The sequence below is a fragment of the Drosophila biarmipes genome, chromosome 2R (genome assembly GCF_025231255.1).
Source record: "Drosophila biarmipes strain raj3 chromosome 2R, RU_DBia_V1.1, whole genome shotgun sequence".
In the NCBI taxonomy this organism is placed as follows: Eukaryota; Metazoa; Arthropoda; class Insecta; order Diptera; family Drosophilidae; genus Drosophila; species Drosophila biarmipes.
Genome location: NC_066615.1, coordinates 17150317 through 17176667, shown reverse-complemented (window position 1 = coordinate 17176667; position 26351 = coordinate 17150317). Strand labels below are relative to the sequence as shown.

The 26351-nt window shown below is 37.9% G+C and overlaps 1 protein-coding gene across 1 annotated transcript in view; it reads right to left on the bottom strand.

The window, feature by feature from the left end:
* LOC108036412 (uncharacterized) overlaps nt 1-26125 on the bottom strand; it is a 48864-nt gene extending 22739 nt beyond the window's left edge. Inside the window, exons 1-2 of the mRNA XM_017112538.3 lie at nt 25537-26125; nt 627-679 (exon numbers count right to left, since the gene is read on the bottom strand). The gene's annotated coding sequence lies outside the window, so the exon portion shown is untranslated. The remainder of the gene's footprint in view (nt 1-626; nt 680-25536) is intronic.
* Between the last annotated feature and the right edge of the window lie 226 nt (nt 26126-26351).

Below are 26351 nucleotides of genomic sequence, written 5' to 3'. Positions count from 1 at the left end.
CGTTGCTACAAGGACATGTCAAAGGGCGGCGGGCGAGTGGGCGGGTGGTGGTTGCAAGGTAAAAGGGGGTGGTGGGTGGACATCTACAAGACACATTCGCCACCCGGCTGACACTGACTGCCTGAGTTCTGGGCTGTGGCAAGTGGCATGACTCCTCCGGCGAAATTAATCGCCTTTGGCGCACTTTCTGAATTCCCCGAATTTGTCTTTTGTACATTCACATTTAACGCCATTTAAGCAGAGGAGCAGAGCAGGGAATCCCGAACGAAGATTGATGGAAGCCTCCTATGCAAAACAGACAATTGTTTTCCATGCCAATTCCGCACCTCATTCACCCCACATCCGCTGCTAATTATGGCCACGAGAAACTGTCAAATCACCCAATCATGACAAGCAACGCAACTTCATCTCCAACAGGCAATCAAATCTCAAATCCCTCACAACAAATGGGGTTTTGTTTTATTTTCCCCATCATCAGCACCGCCATCAGCAGGCCAACTAATTGACATACGTCAATTGGCCAAAACGGAATTAATGAAGAGCCCGTCGGAATGAGCGGCAAAAACACTGAATTATTTCAGTCAATTACCACAGGCGATCAATAAATAAATAATAGCGAAACTTACCATAATTCAAATGGCCAGCAAACGCACTAGAAAGCCAGAATTCCTCGATGAACCTGCAAAAAACAGGGGAGTCATTTGAATGAGTTTTTATTGCAAACTGAAATATTTATTTTTCATTTGCATTCTAATTAAGACTTTATTAAAGTTTAAATAGTTTTTTAAGCTATGAATAACAACGTTTATTAAGCCATGACATCACATTCACATCAGAGTGGGAATTAAATTGACACGCAGAAACCCCAAAATAGGGGAGTATATTTACTAAACTATTTTTATCAGAAATATTAAATTTATTTACCTAGCTATAAATATAATACAAGTATAAGAGATATTTTTAAAAATATTTTAAATTTAACATTATAAGGAAGAGGACAAGTTTTATTGAATATTTATGATTTTGTTGAGAATATTTTTATTATTGTTTTAACTATATTATTAAAAAACATATATAATATTTAACCCTTAATGCCAACATTATATATAGAGAAAAGGTTGTAATTAGGATTTAATCTACTTTCTAAGTGGTATGAGTTCGTTATAATATTAAGATAATGATATGACTTTGTATGAACCCCGTTAATACCCAACAATATAACTAATTTTGGGAGCCCTTTTCTTCTCTTTTTTCACTACCCAAAATTACAAATTGGTGCGCTTCAAAGCCTCAATTAATTGTTGTTAGACCGGGGCCCCAATTTAAGTTAACAAGCTTCTGGCCATCATCCGTGGTTGGCTAAAAGGGAATTTTAATTGGCTGTCTGTCGCTGTGTGCGAGTGTGCGTGTGTGTGTTTAACCGGCTAATTAGACTCGCGACCCTCCAACAAAGACCGAGGCACAAGTCCACTTAGTTCGGGGTTAAACCTGGCCAAGTGGTCACACATGCAAGTGCACATATATGTACGAGTATAACATAAATGCATATGAATTATATGAAGACACACAGGTTGCGCTGAAAATTGTGCTATTCCTTGTTGTTCGCCGTAGAACCCACACCGACATACTTAGGGGGAAATTCAGTTAATTGTAATTGCAGTCTGGTCATGACATAACTACCATCTGGCTGACAGGTTTGCCATCGATTACTGCCAGGGAAGCCAAGAAAGTCAGGGACACAAGTTGTCTATTCATTTATCAAGTTTCAGCGATGATACGTTTTTTCTTTGCCGATGACAGTAGAAAGTTGTGTAATCACATCAAAAAGTAAGGGAAAATAACACGCATTTGCTGACGTCAGAAGGCGAGCACAAACAGCTTGAGAAAGATTTATCAAGTGCTGACGACCAACGGAGCGTATGTGTGATATTTGTCATATTTATAACATGAGCGAGGGGGTTATAGCACCAGTTTAACACCATTCTGCGTCTAATTAGCTTCGTTTGAGGTGCTCTCTTGGCCGGAGAAAAGAGGTACAATATCTCATGTCCAGCAGGATGGAGGCAACAGCAGCCAAAGGATTAACACGCAGTCACACCGCATAAGCAGCTTAAGTGTTCTGGGAAGTCCTGCTGCTGCTCTGTGTTCAAGGATTTTCCTCCTGGCTTCCTGGCAGCCAAGCCGAAGGACTCACAAGAGTGACAAATTAATCAGTTTGTGCGCCATAAGGTGAAATCTCAATTAAGTCGCTGCCAAGTCAGGCTTTAAGCCCGGCCTGCAGCCATTCCAGGCTTCCAAATCCAATTTAAGACTTTAACAATACCGAGTGACTTCGTGGTCGGCTGGCTGTTCAACAAAGGCCTTAATCTAACATCAAAATGGAAATTTCATTAGGCGCCTGGCTTGCCCATAAAGATTGTACTTTAAATAACAGTTTAGTAACAAAATCAATGAACTCTTTATTTTAGCTAAATTAAATATGTAGGAGATAATTAGTCATCGGATCTTAAGGTATAAAAATGTCTTGAGTACAAGTCAGTTACAAAATGTGTGTAACAAATAATAAATGCTGCCTTAAACAAAATAAACTAAATAAAACCACTTTATGGAATTAAAATTATATATAATATAAAAACAGGCGTAACAAAAATATTCCCTAAAATTAAAAGGCTTTTAAACCATTATATGCATATCCACAATATTACACTTAATTTTAAATTTAATTGTTATTACTTGTTTTTTATTAGCGATAATAAATAAAAGAAAAATAATAAGACAGCAGATACTAAACAGTAATTGTAATTTACTTTAAAGGAAAATTATAAGATGGAAAATACTAAGAAGTTTCCCTCCATTCCCAAAATATATTAACCTTACACACCTGTTCCCAATAGAAGCACTTTTATTTACTTCACGAAACGCAGTTTCAATCACTTTATTTCTAAGCCCACTCAAAATGACGTATAAAAGGAAAACCAAAAGATACTGAGAAGTATCTTTGTATTCCCCAGATACGTCCTTGTTGCACAGCTGTCCCCCATTAGATGCACTTTTATTTGCTTTACAAAATCAAATTTAATTCACCCCAGTAGCTGCTTGCCGAGAGTTGCTTTTGAGCACAGCCAAAACCTGGCAACTCTTGGCAAAAGCCCAGGCCTGGAGTCAAAGGTAAGGGCCAGTGCATCAATAATCAATGTCGGGGCAATAGAATCGCAATCAAGTACGTGACATAAGGCAGTCAGTCTCACCTGGCACCTGAAAAGAATTGCAGCGAGTCGAGTTGCAATTGGAGAGGCAGTTCCCCGCTGGAATTGAGCCTCGAAAATGAGATTTTACATGGCGCATTCAGGATATACCACGCGAATCCTCGAAAGCCACGCCCAGTTTTCGTGGGGGGGGGGGGATGTGGGCGGTTCGACAAGAGGCACTCGAAAGTCTAGACAAGACAGAGGCGGAGGCAGAGTTGGTGTTATATTAAATAAACAACATAAAAGACAAGTGTGTGGGAGGAGGAGATCTGTGGGGTGTTGCAAGTGCATCAAGTATACGCCCCGTTTGCAGCCAAACAAAACTTTAGAAGCTAGCACCCAAGCTGCCGCTAATGAAGGCCTTTAAGGCCAAGTTTCGTGGAAACTGCGCAAATTAAAGGCTCACGCAAGGCCTATTAAGGCTCTGGCAATCAGCATTCGTTTCACAAAATCTCAATTCCGATTATTTAGCCTCAACTTGGGGGCTCTGGAAGCTCGAGGAACTTGCTCCATTGCAGCTGACGCCACTTTCATGTCGCTGAGAAAAGCCACAAATAACACAAACAACACAAAAGCAACATCTTGCAACCGCACTTCCTTGCAACAGCTGCTCCTCCTCCTGCCCCTTGAGAGGCCCCATCGTTCCACCCACTCATCGCACAACTCAGTTCCTTTCATGTGGATCCATTAAAGTGCCAATAGCACAAGTTCTGGAAACTCGATGAAAGAACTGCCATGCGGTGGCTGTGGAAACTCTGAAAATTATGCTTCCTGACAGCCTGAATAGAAAGCAGATTTTATTTGCTTATTTTTAAATAACTCAATATTCTGGCAGGGCGTTGGCAAGTATGCACTTCTCCCATTAAACGGAAATTCGTAAACTGAGTGCAAGGCAATCTTAATTTGCTTGTAAAATAGTTGTCGAAGATAAATATTGTTTTCAGTGTATAAAACCTAATTTAATTTAAAATTTTTTTGGCCATTCCATTTTGTTTTAAATAAATGGAGAATTCTACATTAAACATCTTTAAAAAGTTTATTTTTTGTATGCCAAACGATTCAAAATATTTATTTATCCCTTTTCAAAACCTTTTACAATGTTCAAAAGTATTTTCCTTAATGTATAAATGATTCATTATTAAGATATAATATATAAACTCGATAAATATACTAAAATTAATCTTTGCGGAAATGAGCTCCGGAACCTTGAGAAATGATAATTATTTAATGTAATATGTTCTTTAATTTTAATAAATGGCTTACTAACACGAAAAACTTATCTGTACAGAATGATATCAACTTTTCATCATGACGAGCTGAAAAGCAGACATATCTGCCATCTTTTAGGAAATTCCACAAACGCAGAAATCAAAAAGCGGAAACTGTCATGGGGCGATGGGAAAATTCTAAAAAGTATACTTTCCGACAAGCTGAGCACCAATGCAATGTAAGCAGAATGTTAATAATGTAACACTGCTTAAGCAACTTCCCAGTTTTCAGATATATATTCTTAAAGTTGCCAACTTGACGAGACAAAACCAGGCAGATAACACAGGAAAACGCACAAAGGCAGAAGAGTTGAACAGCTGGAAAGCCGAAGAAAAAGCATTTCGATGTCGTTGTCATAGTCGAGCGCGCATGATTTCCGTGCTTAACATTTCCTGTTCGAAACTGCCATAAAATGGCAGAATGGCAAAACGTTAAAATGGCGAGATGACAAAGAGTCGGGGGAGTTGGAGTTGGGAGTTTGGAAGGAAGTACGCAGCCCGGCTCCTCCGGCAGCCAAGGAATATGTAATGCAAAGGAGCAGACAGATGAAACAACAGCAGCTGAATGATAGACACCAGCGGAAGCGAAACTATTCTAACAAAAACAAACTTTTGCCAGAGGAAAATTAACGAGAAAAGTGGCCACTGGCAGTGAAAAGAGCGCTTTTTTTACCACTTTTTGAAGGCTTGCATCAAGTGGCATTGAGTCATGCCTAACTGTAGGGCCAAAGTTTAAGCCACAAAGACTTAAACTGTCTCAGCGTAAAAATTTAAATATTCAGAAAGCAATTAAAATTGGGGCATTTTCAGATTAAATATTTACAAGAAAAGGGGGAAGAATTTCCTACAATTTATTTGTCACTTTTTGATATTTTCCAAGCAGCATTCACACACGTTTTCACAATGTTTACATTTTACTTTTGCCAGGGCATATCCACTGGGCATATCACATCGCTTTTTCTCTTCAAGTAAATAAATACTGGTACAAAGAAAAAAGAAATATCATTTAAAGTGTCACCGTTTTCAGCTGATTTATGGCCGGGCCAAATTAATTGAGAATAAAAGCCGAGAGCAAAAAGCTGAAATCGAGCTGGGCGAATCGCAAATGCGAAATTTAAAAAGCGAGGCGCACACGCAGCTCGAAATTAATTGCACTTGTGAACTTTTGATGCTGTTGTTTGGTTTGGTTTTTCGCCGCTGCCTTTGGCCTCTCATTTGTTACAGTAAATTCAATTAAACAATGCAATCGTATAAACAAATCTACAAGCCACCAGCCCACCCTGCATACCGAGGGGGCACCCTTTTTGCATAGTTTTTAATTGAAAAATGTGCAATTAAAACTGGCGAATGAAAAACTCACACAACGGGGCGTATGAGCAATGTTCGGCGCTCGCTATGAATTATAAGTCAGCGGCAAATTAATTAAAGCACTTAATTTTGCCATAGATTCAATTACATTACACGGCATTCAATTAAGTGCATAAATGTTCTTTTATCCCATAAAACCGAATAAATTCCGAGAATGACGGGCTGTCGCTGGGGTAATCAAACAAATGCCAAAAGTAAATAAACATGGTGGGGTAAATGGAGTACATGGCTATGGCTTCGGGCTATTCGCAGATACCATAATTTGGCACATGGCTTTATAAAATATTGACAGCAACTCGCAAAGACACACACACAGAAGGGAATCGAGTGTGTGTGATGTATCTATGCATGAAGTATCTATGTATTTTTGTCACATTTGCGGTTAGCATGCTCTTCTTCTTCTGCTTCGTCCTTGCGGCAGGAGTCGAGCACACACAAATACAAACATAAACACAAATACACACGCACCTGGCTCCTGACCACAACTCCCAGCTCTTCATCAACATAAAGGATATAACGATCTCCTTTGGAAGATGCGGTTCTAAATTGAAGTGCTCCAACTGAGTTACAGTAAAATTTAATATCATAATATTTTTATCATCACCTTATCATTGGATTTATTCCAAGATCTTCTAAGCTCAATATGAAGTTGAGGTATTTATTTTTTTGACAGATTTGCTTGATATAATTATAGCTTATTTTAAAAATAATTAAATATTCAGTATTCCCGAGTTTTAAAAACCTTAAAACATAGAGTGCATACGTTTAAATTAGAAATTCATTAAAATGAATTAGAATTTTTAATGACTACTGTTAATAACATCATAGAATTTAAAGAAGTTACATGCTCTTATTATTTTACTTGATATCATATAGACTTATTCTTAAGACGAATTCATTCAAAGTTAAAAATAATAGTTCGCAAAGATATTTCCAGAATTTATAAGAATTGAATTTGAGAACTTTAAGAACTCAAAATATAAATTTTAAAATAACATAGTGTTCGACCATGATCTAAACTAACGAAACGCACTGTACTCATCATTCCGTGGTCGGTTGTGTTGCTGTTTGCTTGGGCTTGGTTAGTTGGCCAAACAGATTTTAGGCAAATTGAAACATTTCCACCCAAATACCTGGAAAATGCTTGTGCAACTTGAAAATTACCCGGACAACACTATCTACTCTGGGCTTTGTCCTTGCCTAACATTGATTTACGGCTTATTTATAGTTGAAGAAGTACGTATGTATATTAACCGAAATATTAATTACAAACGAGGTGGCTTTGTTTCCCTTTGGCTTAGCCCCTCATTTAGGTAATTGTTTAACTTAGCTTGGCTCAGTTAATCTGATGAATGGCCCCACGCAAATCAGTGCTCAAAGTGTTCGTGGGAAATGGCAAGTCGTAAATCAATTTCAAATTTTTCATGTGGAAAATTTTCAGCGGATATCGTTGGCAATTTGCATTACTTGCACCTGAGCAGGTCATTTAAACATCAGTTTACTTAAGCAAATTATTGAGTCGAGCCCCTTGACTTAATAGGGATTAGAAAAATGAGTACGTTTTCTTAATGTCAGCTTGGGAAGATGCATAAACAATAAGGAAAATATTTATGAAGCTTAAAATAAAATAAACAAACCAAAATTCGATTTCTTTTACTGATTATATAGTGTTTTCTAGTACCTACAATATTTTTAATGAAATAAAAATACTTACTAAAGCTCTTTGAGTATTTGTTTTTTGCTAAATAACTAGATGGGAAATTAAACAGATATTATATTTTATTTTACTATTACTGTATACATCTATTTTTTATTTTTTTACAAGGTATTTTTGCTAATACCTATTTTAATAGTTTAAATGTCCCATTTTAGCTTTTCTTTTACAAGTTCTATTTAGAAATGCTAAATACTGTTCCTAAGCCATTCCCCAGCTATTCAGAGTCGCCTTTCGAATTAAAACGTTAAAATGTGTAAAGTGATTGTTTATTTCGCGAAGTGAGCGTGACGTCAATGAAAACGGCTTGCGAGCGCATCTCCACACCATAATCAATATCTGGCAGATGCTTATTTATAGATAGAAAAGTCTTACAAGTACCGGCAATCAGTAGATACATGAACTTGAACTGTCATTTGTCCAGCCAACATCCATCACAAATTCGTTCGTCTTACCTGCAATAGACAAAGAGCAAATGTGTTTAAATTAGTAAACAGCTGGAAAGGCACAGCACGCCGACGAGTGTGGAATTGCAAGTAAATATGGGAAGGCAGACGGAACTATATACCAAATATATAGTATGGGTACTTGGAAAAACCGTCAGTCACCTCCAGATGTCCATAGCCATGGAGAGTGTGTGGGTGACAAGTCAAAGCAGCAAACTCTGATTGATGTTGATGTTGATGTTGATGCAATTGCAATTGCAATCCAGTTGGAAATGGAAACACTTGAGCTGATCGCCTGAGTTGTGCAAGCTGCCGCACAAATTGTGACTGATTACGGGTCTTTTGAGCAGTTCAGTTCGGCATAGTCGGGAGTTTTTGGCCGGGGCCTGTATACTGCGTATAACCACTGTGAATAAGTCCCTCTCAGCAATTTACAAAAACGATGAAAAATAAACGCCATATTCCGCTGGCAAAGATTGAAAATGAATTCCATTCGCCCAAACCCCAATCATCGTTCACTCCTCCGCAGCATCAATGAAAATATTGTTCCATAACATTTCCATAAAAATTAAAAACTGCATAAAGTCAGTTGCAAAAAAAAAAAAACGCCAATAATAAACAGAAAAGTCAACTGAAGCGGAAATTTCAACATGTGCAGCACGAGTAAATACTTTTCATTTACAATATTTGCGGTGGACCGAAAGCGCTGACATTAAATTTGAACGAGAATGAGGGTTTAAGATCGGATTAATAGAGCACCGTTTGCTGAAAGCATTAATAATTTGGTTGAGGTTTTGTTCAATAATGTTTACCGAAAGCCGTTATTGATTTAATATTTATTTGGATTTGGCATTTGCTGCTGTTTGTAATTCGAAGTTCCTTTTTTCCTTGATTTTCCCCAACCAAAAGGTTTGCTCAAAATCGAAATACATATTTTATTGACTTGCTACAATCTGAAGAGTTCGCATTCAGTATAGTAGAAAATACATTAAATTGTGGATCCAATTGACTTATCGTTTTTATTTTATTTTGTTAAATTTAAAAATTCCTCTAAAAATGTGACACATTTTTGCAAATAACCTTTGATAATTCTCAAAAATGATTCACAGCATTAAAATGAATGTTCCTCAATTTATTTAAATGACACAACGCCATAAATTCTGCTCAACACTGCATTTCCTGGCGTTTTCCAATTTTCCGCAAATTCATATAATTAAGACGTGAGTTTTTTCCATAAATAATCCACCAAATTGGGTTTATTTTCGGTTTCTGAATTTTAGTGCCTGCGGGGGCACACAATTAATTGAAGCATTCGTATCGTTAATAAATGTTTGAGAATTTCTCTTCTGGCTGCTGGCCAAAGCGGAAAGACTTTGTTTGGCTTTTGATTACGCCGAAACCATGGGAAATTGTAAAATTCGCGCTAAAATAAACGATGCATCTGTAGCATTCCGGCGAAGTGATTTCGAGGTCTTCTCTGCTCCAACCGCAACCTTACCCTGGTTTTATTATTTTTCTGTTTTTTTATTTTGGTATGCTGTTTTCTTTTTTTCTGTCTGATTTGCCAACCATTTTAGCTTTGACCAAGTTACGCAGCACGGCGAACTAAAAATATATATTTGCAATTGCAATCGGAATTGCATTGCCCGATATGGCCGGCATATAAATACCCATTCGCATATATAAATCGAAAACCAAATGCAATTTGAAAAGCCCAGCACCAGCGACAAGTTTCGACTCAATTATTGTGCAATTGACGCCCCAATGGCCGTTCAATGCAATTCATTCCCCTGCAGTTGCACATTTTTTTTCGCAAAATTATTTTCCGTTCCTAATTGAGTTATTGTCTACTTGAGCTGAATTATTAATTGTCTGATGAGTTGCATAATTGATATGGGCATTGTGTGGGGCCGCTGCATTAAGCCCTTGGCTCAAAAGAATTTTCAGCCATGGCAGTTGCGAATTCGTTGGATCGCGAAACCGATTAAACCGAAAGACAAAGAGTTACTGATTCATCGATTCAGTTTAATCCAGAACAAAAGACGTACAATCGAAGGCAATCGGTTCATGAATCACTTGGTAGTCAATCAACGATAAAAACACGTACTCAAAAATCAGTTGAGGAGTGACGCCCTAAAAAGTATTTATACTCGTATATTGAGGTTATCAGTTTCGATTGCAGATAGAGAGCTGCTATCTGTTTTTGATCCCAAAATCACCTTGTCATTTAAAATGAAGCGCAAAAGGGAAGAATGTACTTGAAAAAGTTTAATTGTACTCTTTATAAGATATTGTTAACGGCTAGACGTTAAGAAATTTGTTTATTACAATAAATTAAAGAGAAATGGGTTTTATAAATAAATATAGATATATTCCAGATTTTATTTCCGATTTGTATTGGTATATTTTTTGAAATATAAATATATAAGAAATCCCCTTTAATAAGCCGTGAAAGAAAACGTTTTAACGAAAGATCAAACGATCTAAACTTTTTATTTTAATTTTTATGACTACACAATCTAGTCTTATCTTTATTTTGGGAAGTTTCTCAAAAATAGGCCTGATCATGCTTACTTTCAAAAATGCTAAATAAGACCGAATAATTTATAGACTCCATGTTAGTTTTCTGCCATCTGCATATACTCAATAGCACGGCGATTGAATCTTTCTGAAACTATCTGAAAATGACTCGGCTGAAATGTTTAATGTTCGTGTCTGCTATGCTGTTTGATGGCCTTCTCCCACTCCCGCGTAACCCCCAAATACCCAGTAATCGCCTCCACCCTAGAGCTTTGTCTAGACTTACGCAATTCTACGATTCGCTCCGGTGACTTCATTAGCGGTGGCTTGTAAAATAAATTTAAATTACATGCGAAAAGGAGGCAAAATCAAATTCACAAAACAATCGACAGCATTGTGGCGCCCAACTATGTACGAGTAGCGCACAAATAAAAGTATATAAATTTATTCCAGCTTTCAAGTTCAAAGTCAGGGACAGTCACTCTCACCCACGAATACAAAGATTTATTGTAATTTGCAGCTGCTCGCTGACATTTTTATTTATTTTAAATATTTAATTACGACTCTTGAATTAATTGACTGCAAAAAGAAAAGTTGAATTTAATATTGTCATTGGCGCCCAAGTGAGAAGCTGAAAAACGTATTTTGTAAGACAAACCAAGAGCAGAGAAAATGCAACTTAATGAGCTGTCTTGATTGTCTCTCTGTTTGTTAATTAGAGAAACAAGACTTGCAAAAAGTTATTACCTAAACAAATCAACACCAACTTGGCCGTAGAGTGTTAAGCCTATCGCTTACACACTGCCTTTGAGGCTTTGTTCAACATCATATATCATTTGAAGGCCTGGGCTCCCCTTCTCCTTTCACTTTACTGGGGGCTATGGGTTTTTATGGGTGGCACTCCTAATTAACCATTATTCGAAGCTTATCTTGAGCAACTTTCAGTGCATTCAACCCCCCAAGAGCAAGTGCAAGTAGACAAAGCCCAAGGTTTATGCTTTTATAGAAGAGGATTCTTATCAATTTCCGTGTCCAAGTACGGATTTAAAAACCACAGGGGACAAATCAGGTTCAAATTGACTTTGAAAGTGCCCCAAGAAGGCGTTAAGCGATTGTTTTCCATAATTTCTTAAAAACTGGTTTGTGATTCATCGTGGTTATTTTCATAAGATGCAGTTGTCTTTGCATAAATGCAAAGTGGTTTGTTAAAACGGGGTTAGGTGCATATATGGTATGAAAAATGCCGATTTAAATGTATGCATTAAGCAAATAATTTTATGCTTTTTATTAACGAAATATTTGTAAACTACAAACAGCAAATTTTAGTTCTTATAATTCAAACCATGCAGGAAATTAGAAATTACCAGGAAATTTGTATTATGAAATCGGCTCGTTCACAAAATTCGGAAGTTCTATTACACTGCCTTTCCTGTTTACCAATTTTTGTTGTTTTTTAATAATTTTAAAGTTTGTTCCTCTTCTCGAGGTGTTTTTGTTTTGTTTTGGCTTTGCAATAAACGGGGTGAGGCATTGGCCAGAATTGTTTCGACCAGCACACCCCACGGCGTATGCGTGATATTCATTGAAAATTCCAGACACGCTGCTTGCCCAACTCGAAGTGCCTCCCACCGACAGCCAATATCACACCCCCTGTTGTATACAAACTATCCATTAATTCAAAAGAAAAATTAAAAAAATAAATAAAATTCTATTGACCCATTTTAATATGTTTTACGCTATAACTGTTCAATCATAACGTATTGAACAATACTTGGCTATTCTTAAAGCTTTTCAACACATTTATTTATCGTGTACTGCGCACAAAGACTGTCTGTTAAAAAATTATATTTGCGCCTCGGAAACTGTCAACAGATTTGTGAATAATTTTTGTAATGGCTCTGGGGTGAGTGGGGTTGTCGAGTGAGTGCCTGGGGTCAGCAGCAAACTCAATTGCCTCGTTGCACTCGAGGCATTGAATTGTTTATGATCCCTGCCGCACCCCACGACGCCCACCCACTTTGGCCCTCGATCCCCCTGCCACCCTGAATATTTTTGAATGCATTTACGGGCGGGCACAAAATTCGTTACAGTTCCGCCTGATTTGAGGCGCAGTTGTTGTGTGGCGCATCTTAACGATCGCCTCGGCTAGCCGCGAAAATTGCGTTAAATGTTTTGCATTTCGCGAATTATTGCGCAAACAAACGCCGAAGGTCAGGTGAGGGAAACGAGGTGAATGAAAAGGGGTAACTTGAAGCACTGTGAGAAAAAAATATGTCGAAAGTGTCCTCTAAGATCTCCAAAACAAATCTCTGAAGATTTTGTAAGTTTCATAATGCTTTAAGTTAATATTTTCTGCCTTAGAAAAAACAAACATTCATAACTTTTATTATAAAAAAAGGTTAAGATTTTTAGGATCAAAAAAGGAAAACAACGAATCAATATAAATAAAAATAAGAGGGCATGTTCATTAGGTTTTGATCTGCCATTCCACATCAAAAGGGGATGTTTTCTAATGCTTTTTCAGGCATGCCTAAAGGGCATTCTGAAAACTAATATTTAAGAATACATTTTTATTATTACTATTTAACTCACTTTATTCCTATATAATTCACATTACAAAATTATTATATTTTATTTTTCTGATTTTATAACTTTCGGAACCCCTTTTTTTAGTGCTTGCACACACAAATTTGCAGTTTAATGAGCACGAGCCAGGCCATCCAGCATCCCGTGCCTGTGCCGTGCTCATCCAGTCAGTAATTCAGTCATGCAGTCATTTATTCATTCTCTCAGTCAGGCAGTCATAAGTCAAAGTACCCGGGGTAGTCGGGTTCAGCTGAGCCGCGGATCCCCATTCCCCGAGCGAAAGCAACGAGAGGCGAGGCAACTGCAACAATATCGGACACCGCAAGTCCCATAAAGTGCATTCACCCAAGGAGAAACCTCCAGAGCCGCGGGAAAACGTGGGAAACGCGGGGGGAAATGCGGCGGTGGAAAATGCGGAATATAGGATGCTGAACAACAGTCAGGAGCTATAAAAAGCGCCCGCTCACGTGCGGAGACCAAAACAAAGGAGTCCAAAACACTCACTCACAAAGAAAATGCCGAGAGAAAAAGCGTTTTGTTTTCTGGTTTGCTTCACTTCATTGCATTCTCCTCAAGAAAACTCGTAAAAAAAGAAAGGAGAAAGAAAGGGCGGCGAAAAGAGTTTATGGCAGGCCATTGAAGTCACAGCCAGGGGGAAAAAGTTATAAATAAGCAGGAACCGAAGCGGGGAATACCCTAATGAGGGCAGTAACCAATTATTTGTTATTTGGTTCATGCTTTGAATTGATACTTTTTACCTGCTCAATATAATTATCTTAAATTTTAATAATAAATTTTATTTTTATTGCAGTCAATATCCCATTTATGGCAGTACCAAAATTGTGTTACAAAAAGTGCAACAAAGAAGCCAAAACTGGAATAAAAATTTCATCCAGACAGAGACCAAAGCTGCGCGCGTGTGTGTGTGAATGGCAGGGACACGGGCGCCGCGAATGGGGGGCGGAATCGGGTGGGAATGCCATGTGGCAGTTTGGCAAAACTTTATGGGCAAACTTGTTAAGCAAACAGAATTCAAAAACCCCCCTTGCACCGATCTAAAATGGGTGGGAGCTTCACGATAAGCGCGTTAAAAAGTTGTCTGGGCAACGGGGAAACCAGGGGCGTGGAAGGTAGGGGCAGCTCAGGGGGATTCGAAGGAGGCGATGCCGGCTGCCAGCTGTTTAATTAGTTGCACTCCCCAGAACCCGCTCTGCAGGCCCGAATGGTTTGCCTAATAAAGTTTTCCCACTGCCAGTAGCATACCTCCTCCTCAACAGCCCCCCTTCGGAGGCCTTCACACCACACCCCATTTTCCTCACCTCCTTCCCAACGCATTCCCAATCCCTTCCAAACCACTTCCACTCCCCTTTACTGCACTTTACGAGCGCATCCATGAAATATTTAAAAAGCTTTGTGTAACAAGATTTGTTTATGCCGGCCGCGATCTCAGCTTCGAAGTAGCAGGAACTGAAAAGAGTATAAGCTAAGTAGCACACTGAGAAAAATCAGTGATTGCGTGTTAACTAAAAACATTTGAAGACAAGTCTCTCAGACAATTATCTTAATATTATGATGTATTCTAACAAACATTTTTCTAGGAATTTTGATTATGAATTTTTTTATAGGCAATAAAAGTAATACAGAGCCATAAATATAATTATTATGTTTAGGTTTCGTTATTTACCTACTTTGGGACCTATTTTTGTATATGTAAATTTTTTTAAAGCTTATAATTCCCTAGTTTAGAAACCAGTTTTTTTTTAAGAAAAAGAATTGAAAAAATGCGCGGAGTGGGATGAAATGCTGATAGCTGGAAGGCAGCTAAAAGTTTCTTCTTTCGGGTATGTCGAGCACAATGTTGTTTGGTTCGGGCACATAATTGCATATTTATAACTCCCGACAAGGCGACGTCGAAGTCGCCGGCTCAGCAGGCAGCAAATTAAGCGCAGCCCGGGGAACGCTTTCGTTGACTCTGCTGCTCCGCTGCCCAGTCTCTGCCGCTCCATTGTGTGCAGCAATTAATGAAGCATTTCTGTTGACTTCAGTTGCATGGGAAGCGGTTGGGAAGGGGTTGGGAAGGGCTTGGGAAAAGCTTGGGAAGTGGATGGGAAGGGGTTGGGAAGGGGTTGGGAAGTGGATGGGAAGGGGTTGGGAAGGGGTTGGAAAGAGGTTGGGAAGGGGTTGGGAAGGGGTTGGGAAGTGGATGGGAATGGGTTGGGAAGAGCTTGGGAAGTGGATGGGAAGGGGTTTGGAAGGGGTTGGGAAGGGGTTGGGAAGTGGATGGGAAGGAGTAGGGCCGGCACTGGGAAGGTGCAGGCGAGGGCATTGAGTATGACGTTGACTTTTGGCAAGGCAATTGAATAACCATGAGTGTCGGCTTGCCGGGAGACTTGGCCCTTTGAAACAGGTCTAAGTTGCAAATTGATTTAAAGTTTGCAAAGACGTGTGGTTTGCGGTTCTGAAGTAACGCCAAAGGGAATTACCCGCAGTTTGAAGCAAATAAATGCCATTCACCGAAAATAATAAAAACTTGAAAGATTGTTACCTTTTTTTACAAAACCTCATTTGAATAATTGAATTTTATATTGTTTGTTTTCATCATCTTATTTCCACATTTTCAGTAATTCAATATGGAGATTCATTTGTTTGTTATAAAATATCGCAATTACATATATGTATGTTCCTTAATTCAATTGCCCTTTCGATTTTAATTTACCCCTCTCGCGCCGCACAAATTCACAAGTAATACAATTAAATATTTAATCGCCGAGACCGAAATAAATTAACTTTTTTGTGCAATCGTGATTTGCGTGTTCAATTGTGGCCATCAATTGTAAATGTTTCAATAATACTCGATTTAATGATTTTTCAACCAAAATGTAAATAGAGGAAAAACAACAGAAAAAATATAAAACAATAAAAAAACGAAGAGAAAATTAAAAACAAACGTGCGTACATATGTATAATATCGCGTATGAATTAAAAGGCTTTGCGAGCAATTATTGAATTTATTCAAAGTACATGACTAATAAATAAGGTAAATAGGCATAATCCCATTTGGTTTGACTGAGTGGAGGAGTGGAAAATTTATTGAAGGATTTTTTGCATTTTGAACATACTTTACAGATTGTAGTCATTATGCAAATGCGTCGATTCGATTTGAACAGTTCATTAGAGTTGCAAACCAGATGCAGGCCAGAATTGAATAAATAATTCAAGTGTGGCATTCAAGAAAATAATTCTCCCTCTATTAATGGGAGAACTTTGATTGTACTTCAATTCCACGATAAGTAGTGAATAAAACATAAGCCCTTATCGGACAAATTAATTAAGGCAAACTTTGCAAGCTGATACTCAGAGTAAACGATTATTGAATATGTGAACTGCTGACCCTGACGCCTTGAAGCTCACTGCCTGTTTCGGTCAGTTCCTCTTGAGCTATCAGTTTTTATTTCTTATCAGCTGGGTTTTCAATGTCAAAGGCAATGTGCACTTATACTTTGAGCGTTTCGGACAACTTAAGTAATCAAATTAATGCGGTTTTAGTATAAAATTGAGGAAATCACTTGTTTTTTGTTTTCAACGCATCATTTTTATGGTGCTGATAATTGAGGTTGCATTAATATTTTTAGGCAAGCTTCTTAGGCATTGAAAACCTTATACTAGTTCATTTTATAATCAGGGAAGTCTTTAGCATTAAAGATTTAAGGAAGTACTAAATATTATAGGATAGGTAACTCTATTTCTCATCTAAATATTTAAATAAATAAATAAAAATATTACAAATGTTAGAGATAGGTTACTATTAATATATCCCATCAAAATAAAAGGTTCTTAAATCTGCTGAAGTATTGAAAATATTAAGGATAGGTATCTCCATGTTTCCCCTGAAAGTATTTAAAGATTGGTGAAATAAACCGATGCTATTTATAGAAATATCCACTTCTTGGTCTCATCCCAGGACTCTTAATTACAAAGCACCGCGCAAGAGTTCCTTATTGAAATAAATAAGCTTGATAAATGACCCAATCATTGTCTACGTCCACGCATCGCACTTCCTGGTCGGTGAATAAGTGGGCATAGCCCAGCTCCAATAAATTGCGCCCCTTTACAAGTCGAGCCGCGCCCTTTTTTAAGGCAATGGCTTTAATCGAGGCCCAGACTGTTTATGGACCTGCACATCGCAGCGGTGCTATGAGGCCGGAGGAAGGGGTTCGAAGTGCGTGCTTATGAAAATATTTACAGCATCTGTGCACTGCCGGGCGAAGCAATAAAGGAGGAGATCGAAGAGTGTGGATGGGGGATCAAAAGAAAAATAAAACTTATAAAGGGGGTCTAAAAACCAGGGGGAGGGGGTGACCATACCGATGCGGTGTGCTTGGTTAGGCAGGAAAAACGTGATGCGAGTGAAAGCCAAGTAAGCCAAGGAAACGGCTTTCTTTTCGCCACCAGAAGATACAAGGCACAAGATACACACACTCTCGCACACTCACTTTCGGCCACAAGCGCAAACACAAAAAACTTGGCCAAGTGCTGGCCGCAAAAATGCATTTGTTTGAATTTGCGCCGCAGCTACGAAATGTGAAATGTAAAATGAGAAATGGGAAATGAGGAATGGCCAGGCTTCGAAAGTGGGTCGCAGTCCCAATGCCAGCAACAGCAACAGCAACGGCAACAGTAACAGAAACAGTGGCAGTAACAAAAGCCGACTCTGGCTCTACGCTTTTGGCCAGGCCAACACGACACGTCCGAATGGTGAAATGTGTGCGGTAAACGCAAGAAATATGATGATAAATGAAAGGCAATTGGCAGACTCTTTTGTCCAACTTCTAGCCGAGGAGGTTTTACGGGTGGGAGAAGGGAGGCAGTTGGGAGATCGGGTTGTGAAGTCGTTAGCAAAACAAGGTCGGTCAGTGCAATCTCCTAAATGGGCCTGCAGTCCCCTTGATAAGATACAGTATCTACAGACTGCCCAGATGGGAAGAGCTGCAGATAGGGATGCGCAAACTAATATATCAGTGTATATATAGTATATAAAAAGGATTATATTATCCAAAATTCCAAAAGTACCATTTTCATTTTTCATTTGTATTACTATTACTAATATTTGGTTCTAAAACAAAAAAGGTCAAGATAACCCTCATATAAAGAACATTAAAAAAAACTATGGTTAGGAAATATAAACCTTTTAGAACTATCAATTTATGGCTAATAACTGAACTACTTTATGATATTTTGGCTTTCCCTACCTTAGAACAGGGCAATGGCGCGACGATAAGAGCTCGATTATGACCCCAGTTAGCCCCTCATATCATGATAACATTTATTATCCTTTGTTGCTTTGACTCGGTTCCATTTGAAAAGCAAATCTTTTGCAGTCAAATGAGATTATTAACCTTTGACTTGGCTGCCTCAGACTCGCATGCAAATTCCGCAGCGTGCTAATGGCCAATAATGTGCCACCTAAATTATGCCTCAAACTTGGCCAAGTTCGATGGTCAATAAGGAAGCACGGCAAGAATGCAGCCGCAAAATACCTGAATAAAATGGAATGAGATACGGGAGAACAGGTTGCCGCCGGCAAAGCCGCATAAAACTTCACAGACTTCATATAATGGGCTTAGTTGGTACCGATGGAAGATGAGGAAACAAATAAGAGCTCGCTGGATAATAAACAAGATTATGCAATAGGCCATTAAAGAGGCACCAGAACGAGTTACACAATCCACCGATTCCAGCGGAATGCAAAATGAAAACGGAAAATAGCTGACATTTCATTCTCGTCGAGTTCACAACCGTATTCTTCTTACACGACACACTTCCGTGAGGCGACCTTCGAGTGATAATCGCGGGCTCGAAAATATTACAACATATTTGATTAGCGAGACAATAATCATTTTCCCCCATAACTGCCAAAGTCGCACGTTCCCATTATCAGCTGGACTTTCTGGGCTGCGGCTGAGAATAATGCGGAATCGACGTCGTCTGAAAACTGAAAACCCAACACAGAACTGCAATAAATTATAGCACCCACACGGGTTAACGATCGCGGGGGTCAAAGGGGGCACAGCAAACAACAGGCGGTGCAATTACACAATTAGCGCACAGTGGGTGCGGGAGGGATGCACTCACTCTGCCGGCGATAGACAAACAAATGTTGGAATACATTTGCAATAATGAAAATAATTAGAAATTCAAATTCAATAAACGTATAAAGCAAAACAATAAATAAAAGGCAAAGCGAAAAAAACCGAGAAAGAAAAAACCTACGGTAAATAGAAAAACTCATAAATAATCTAGCAGAATATTTATACATTTGCATAGATTAAATCGTAAAAATTTAGCGTCTGACTGTATGAGAAATACACTCGTATAAGGCGAAGAAAAAGAAACGGCTTGAAAACCAGATGATTCCCGAGAATCACATGGTGATATAAGGGTATTTGAAATATGATTCAAGCTTTCGAAGCGAAGCTGGTTCTTTTTTTTAGCACGACGGATGATATAGTCTTTAGCCATACTTATAATGCTTTATAATGTTTTATTTTTTGTATAGGTATATCCTATTAATATTGTCTCTAAAGCCTTTCTTTAACGAGTTAAATGTTAAATCAATTGAAAATGTTAATTTTGAAACGAAATATGTTTGATTTTTTCAACTTTGATAAATAGAATTTCAACTCTATTCCGAATTTAACCTTCTTTTTTTCGCACTACGGATGATATAGTCATTAGCCATATTTATAATGCTTTATAATGTTTTATTTTTGTACATATTATCTAATAATATTGGTCGCACATGTCTTATCTTAACCAATTGAATTTCAAATTCGCACAAATGATGTGGTCATAAGCCACACTTATGTATAATGCGATAGAATGGTTTATTTTTAGAGGTATTGCCTAATTAAGTTGGCCCTATAGGTCTAAAGTTTGCCTTATTTAATTTCAAATTTATTCAGATGGTTTATTTTGGGATCATTAAAACCAGATTTTCCCTAAATTGTTTAGACCTAACCATTGCTTGCTAGAATTTCAAATGTATTCCAAATTGAACCTTGATTCCAGCAAATTTGAAAAAATTAATAAAATTACTATAATTTTTGTCGGCTTCCAGAGACAGTTTGTGCCTGCTTTTTTTGGGGGGTATGAAGAATAAATACAAAAAAAGCTTCGCTCGGCAACTGAGCCAACTCTAAAACTGCAAAACCAATTGGCAACTCAAAAGTGGCGACTTATTTATTTACGCCTGTGTTTTCTTTTTTTTTGTATTTTTTCCCCCCGTTTTTTGTTATTCTCCCGACTTGGCTAAAAAATAAACCTGTTTTTCACTGGCTCACGCATTTCGGCAACAACACGGCCGTACGTCTGACCATTAAACCGAAAAATAAGCAACGAAATAGACAACGCTCTGAGGTTACAAATTCTGTGGCTGTTGCCGCTGCTGCAGCAAAAAATAAAGGCCCGTCGTCGAGCAGCAAAAGTTAAAGAGCTCTCCATAAAGAGCTCAAGAGTCGGCTGCCCAGCGCAAGCCAACTCAACCGAACTGAACTGAACCGGAGCTCTTATCTTGGTATACGGCACATGTATATGGCCAACTGAGTGACTGGCTTTCGACCAACTGTCGGCCTTTCGGTGGGATTTCTTTCTGTTTCTGTTTCTGCTTCTGTTTCTCCACACTTCGCGTTGGCGACTCTGTTCTACCTGTTGACTTGGCCGCTTTATTACCAACTTGTCACACTGACTGAGTTTTTCCAGCCCATCCCAAGACTTTATGATGTGTCAAGTAGGGTTTTACACTTCGATTTAAACTCCCTTGCATGTCAACAAGAATGCAAGACCACCGGCTTGTTTAAAATGTATTTCATTGCCCCCAATATGGGATCAATTAGGTCTCAAAACTGGTTAGGTGTCCCTTTTATTCCTTGAAAATTGCTATATTAGCTTTGATTTTAAGGTAATTCCCTTTTACTATCTCGTTTCTGAAGCATAAAAGCTCAAATTATAAAATAATATTATAACCAGCCCCCGCTTGATAAACAAAACCAAATTAATTCCATAAATTCGTTTGTAAATTTCCACAACAAAATTTCCATAGAAAATTTGGTTGTTTATTCGGAAGCGTATCGAATACGATTTTATAGCTCCAAACTGACCTTAGGCAGAGACCTTATAGCTAAGTTAACATTAAAAACAAACCGATACCAGGTAAAAAAAAAAAACAAAACTGCTCTTTTTTTTGGTATAAGTGCATACAAATATGCTAATGGACTGTTCACGTTTCGTATCGAGATTGCGGATCCAGAAAAAAAGAATAAGAGACTGGAGAACTGAGTTCCAAGATCAAAGATCGACTCGGACTGAAAACATTGCACTGTATTGGGGGCGTTTACCATGAAATATTACAGTGTGACAGTCTGTTATCACTAACATAAAATATGGCTTTGTTTAACCATCGTTTATTTATATGTTTTCATATTAAAAAAACGTATACCAAGTAGGACAATTTCCAGTACACTAAAAATGGTTATTATTCTCTACAAATAAAGATAGATGCAGATGCATATCTTTTAAAATTTACTGGTTAATTTGCTGACATTAATATTTAACAAGCCTTTAAGCATACCCCCACCAATTATATAACTAATTTGGTTTGAATATTTGCATAATTAAGATCATCTGACTTGTTCCCAATTCAGCTTTAATTTGAATAATAACTGCCAATTAAAACAGCAACTTATGAGGAGTTTTTAATTTTCTTATGGAAAGGGTAAATAATGTTTTATAAGAATACCAATAAGTAAACCCATTATAATATTACATTAAACAGTTTTACTCGGCTTTAAGTGGTTCTTTCTTTAATTAGTAGTATCTTTTAAGCCTATCCAGTTTTTCAACTATAAATAACTCTATTTCGACCACATGTGGCGACCGCTGTTGTTCTGGTTGAGGTAAACAATTTTGTTAGCTGATTAATGGCCCTTCGCTGGCCACGTTTCAGGGCAAAATCCAACGATACGGGGGATCAAGTGGGGTTTAACCAATATTATGGCAGGTCGTGACTTTCAGTCACTTAGTTGGCAAGACAAATACAAAACAAAATACTCCTGTTAATGCAGTTGTTTAGAGCGCATTTGAAAGGTAAGAGTACGAGTACGTATAGTACTGAACATGTGACTCACAAAAAATACTATTATATGTATGGAGAGTTATATTCGCGTCGAGGCGCTAAGTTTAATCTTTAGGAACTTTAGGCCTTTGGGCTGGGCCCGTATAGTGTGTATGAGTTTTGGGTTCTGGTTGCGCTGGGCTGTGCCGATTAGATAAGCAAATTTACAATGCCTTCGGGCGGCATCGAATGTAAATTCTGTCTGACAGCGATAATATTGCTAATAGCCATTTTGCTTTGTTTGGCTTTGGCAGTGCCTTGTTTTCCATTTGAATTCTGTCGCATGCGTGGAGGTGTGAGCGCCAAATCCGCCTGGTCAATCAATCAATGAAAAGGTTTTATTTTATAACGAAGAGCTTGGGCAGCGTTTTGAATACATAAAAAATTGATTGGCACGAGTTCCAATCGTTCAGCTAAGGGTCCAGAACCAACTCTTGTCTTCTGATACTGTGTTTATACGATGCCGAATTCACGCTATCATTTCACGCTTTCAGCCGACTCGTGTGTGCATAAACGTCATTCCGTGAATTCGGCAACACACGAAAGCTGACTATGATTTCAGCCTAAAAGCGTGAATTTGAGGTGCGCAACCAACTTAACGCTATGCAGACCAGGTGGCAACGCTCTTTGGCTCTTGCATTAGTGCCCAAAAAGCACTTAGTAACTTTGGAAATTAGTTTTCCGGTTCTAATTTGCCGATTGTAAATGAAGAATTTTAGTTTATCCATCGCTTTGTTTGGTTTGTTTGCATTTTGTAAAAGTGAGAACAGACTAATATGCCTAATTTTACACGTCTGGCATCTCTACTGCAAGCAAATCACGAAATGATATGTGTCGTATAAGCAGGGATTATTTCTATATCGCGCTTTTAAGAAATCGTGATTCCTATCGTATAAACATAGTTTGAGTGGGTTTCAGCTTTAAAACATGGAACACAATGTTACCTTTAAAAGTTTAAAACTTACAAACCTAAGAAAATCTAATATATTACAAACAATTTAAGTTTTAAGGTTTTTTTTATTACTATTTGAAGATCCTATTGCACTCTTCAAGTTCCCAATGTAAAACACGTACAACTTTTAAAAGCTGGGAAAAGCTATTAAGTTAGAAATATTACCTTTAAGGGTTTTTTTTTATTATTATTTTAATTAGGTATAGCTTTAAATAGAACTACTATTTTTAAGTGCTTATAGTTAGTATGGTCAATAAATTTTTCTTGATTTTAATAACCGATACTACATTTAATGATATATAATTTTAAATAATTATTTAAACGACTTATAATTTATTGCCCATAGCTGTTCTATTTTTAAAACGCAATATTACTAATTTAAGACCAAGTTAAAATGTATACTAACTGTGTATCATTAGCAGTAAGACTGAAAACCACTTCGGTTCTGAAAAGAGCCCACTTTGCGTTTAAGCCTCGTGCAACTACAAGTTCAATGACTATGACTAAACAGTCTCCGATTTCGATCAAGGTGTTCATATGGACGCACGGAAAGTCGGACGGACAATCAGACTAGACTCGCCACTTAATTATGATCGAGAACGCATGGCTCGGAAACCAGTTTTAATCAGAAATCTTCTCAAAACCCGGTAATTGGACATAATTCCCCGAATTTCAGTCAAATTAAAATAACAATACGAGTAAATTTGTAAAGAAATCCCCGCACAAAGTTCCCGAACCCCATGGGGGTTCTATGAAATTCCATTAAAATCGATGATTCAAACTATGTATCTACAGACTGAACAGTTTGGAGCTACTGCACACAACAGGCATCAGAAACATTTATATTTATACTTAATTGTAGCCTTATAGGCACCAATTGATTAACGAATTAAATATAGAAAACGCACACAGATCAAGTGGGGTGATGGCTTTTCTCGGGCGAGTTCAAGCGAATTTATTGCACTTTGTCAGCCCTGATGGAGTGCATAAACAAACAAACATTACAGCCAGTGTGTGTTTGACACACAAACCGCTCAATGTCAACAGGCCAAGTCGGTGAAAATCGCCAAAACGAGTTGGAATATATATTTCAGTTGTTCATTAAGAGTCTGTTTTACGATTTTGTTAGATTATAGAAATAACCACAATATTCTAAACCCAACGTAGCCAGGGGGCATTCATATATTATTATTTGATATTGCTTTTATAAAAATTGTGTTAAACTTGTTTGATACATTTACTTTTAGTTATAACGAAATTAAAAATCCAGTCATAAAGTGACAGCGATAGAAAATCAATTAAAATCAGAATTAATTTCTAATCACAGAAATAAACTTGATATCAGAAGAAACGTGTTTCTTTGATCTGACCAATTTTTTATATGATTTTTAGTTTTAAATGTAATTTTTTTAGTCTAATATAAAAATATCCAATAGTTTTGGATGCATTGCATTTAGATTCTATTTTTAGCCATATTTTATAATAACAATTTTAGTTCCAAAAATAATTAATAAAAAAAAATACGTTCTTCCAGAAAACAATAATTGATTTAATTTATTTGACATTTATTTAATATGCTAACAATTTTTGTACTAAGAACTCAAAAAATAATAATATTTTTAGCATCTTTCTTCTACATTTTGTGTTGCTATTAATGAAAAATTATTTTTTATAATTCATTTGAGCCATAAACCTTTTTTCCACCTGGCAATGCCTCAAAGTTAGTGAAAGACGAGTGAGGGGGCGGGGGCGTCAGAGAGCAGCCGTCGAGACGGTTTGTTTGAAAACAGTGAATTGTTTACGACTTTTGGCGAATATTCGTGTGGCTGAGAAACGTTTTCAGCCGCTAATGCTAACAAACTTGAAAGGCGGCGGGAATCAATTAGCGGCTTGCAAGGCCTTAAAAAACGTATTTCCAGCGATTTTGATTCCTTCTTGTTTGTTTTTTTCCTTTTTGGAAGTAACGTGATAAATAAAGCAACACAGCTGATGCGCTCGCTCTCTCTCCGCTCGCGCTCTCGCTCTCACCAACACAGCTGGACATACAAATACAAGGCGGCCATTGAGAAAATAAAAGCAAATAAGAAGCAAAATAAAAAAGAAGAAACAAATTTCGCAACGCCCTGAGATTTTTATTGCTGTCTCGTTTACCAAAAAAAAAAACCAAAAAAAAGAACCGAAAAAAATAATAATAAAACGTGAAAATAAAGTTAACAATGACGACATTAACACGACTTGTGGTACTCTAATTTGGGGAAAACTCACCTCTCTTTGCTTTTGCCTTGTCGTGGTTTTTATTTATACGAAGAGCGTGTGACGAAGAAGGGGAAAAGAGTGGGGAGAAAGAGCACAAGACTTTCACAAAAATAAAAACTCAAATTGAGCGCAAAAAACAGCATTTATTTGCATTTGCTTTTCACTGGCTTTCGCTGCACTTTCACCGCACTTTTCACGTTTTTGGGAAATTGTTTTCCTGTGCCTGCCCCTTGTTTTTCATCTGCTCATTTCCACGGCTGTTTGATTTTCTGCCCAATTTTTTGGATTTCTTACTTTTTTTGGGCCATTGAGCAATATTTCTTTTTCAAACGCCAAACACACACACACACACGAGCACGCGTTCGCGAGAGGCACTCACAAGTGTACACACACGCACACACCAATCGGCGTTTGTTGTGCAGCCTTATTCTGCATTCTGCAGTTTTCCGCTGCACTGCGAATTTCTGGCCAAAGTGGTACGTTTTCTTGCTTTTGGCTACGTTGGCCAAGAAAAACAAGGCACAAATGCGAACTCGATTTCCCTGCTGTTTACACGCGCTTTGCTGCTTTCCCGACTGCTTCGCCCGCTCTCCCAATTGGAAATGAGTGCAGGTGAGAGCGAGAGCGTCGGCGCAGCGCAGTGTGGCCTTTGATCGCAGCTCTGCGGCATTTCGTGCGTAAGTAGCGTGCGGCCACACTGCGGGCCAAAACAGCTGTTCGAAAAAGGCTAAAACAAACTTGAAAAAGTCTATTTTTACTCGAGAATTTCTAATTTTGTCTTGATTTATTTTGTAAACAATTATGCTTTCCCCGCCTAGCTTTCA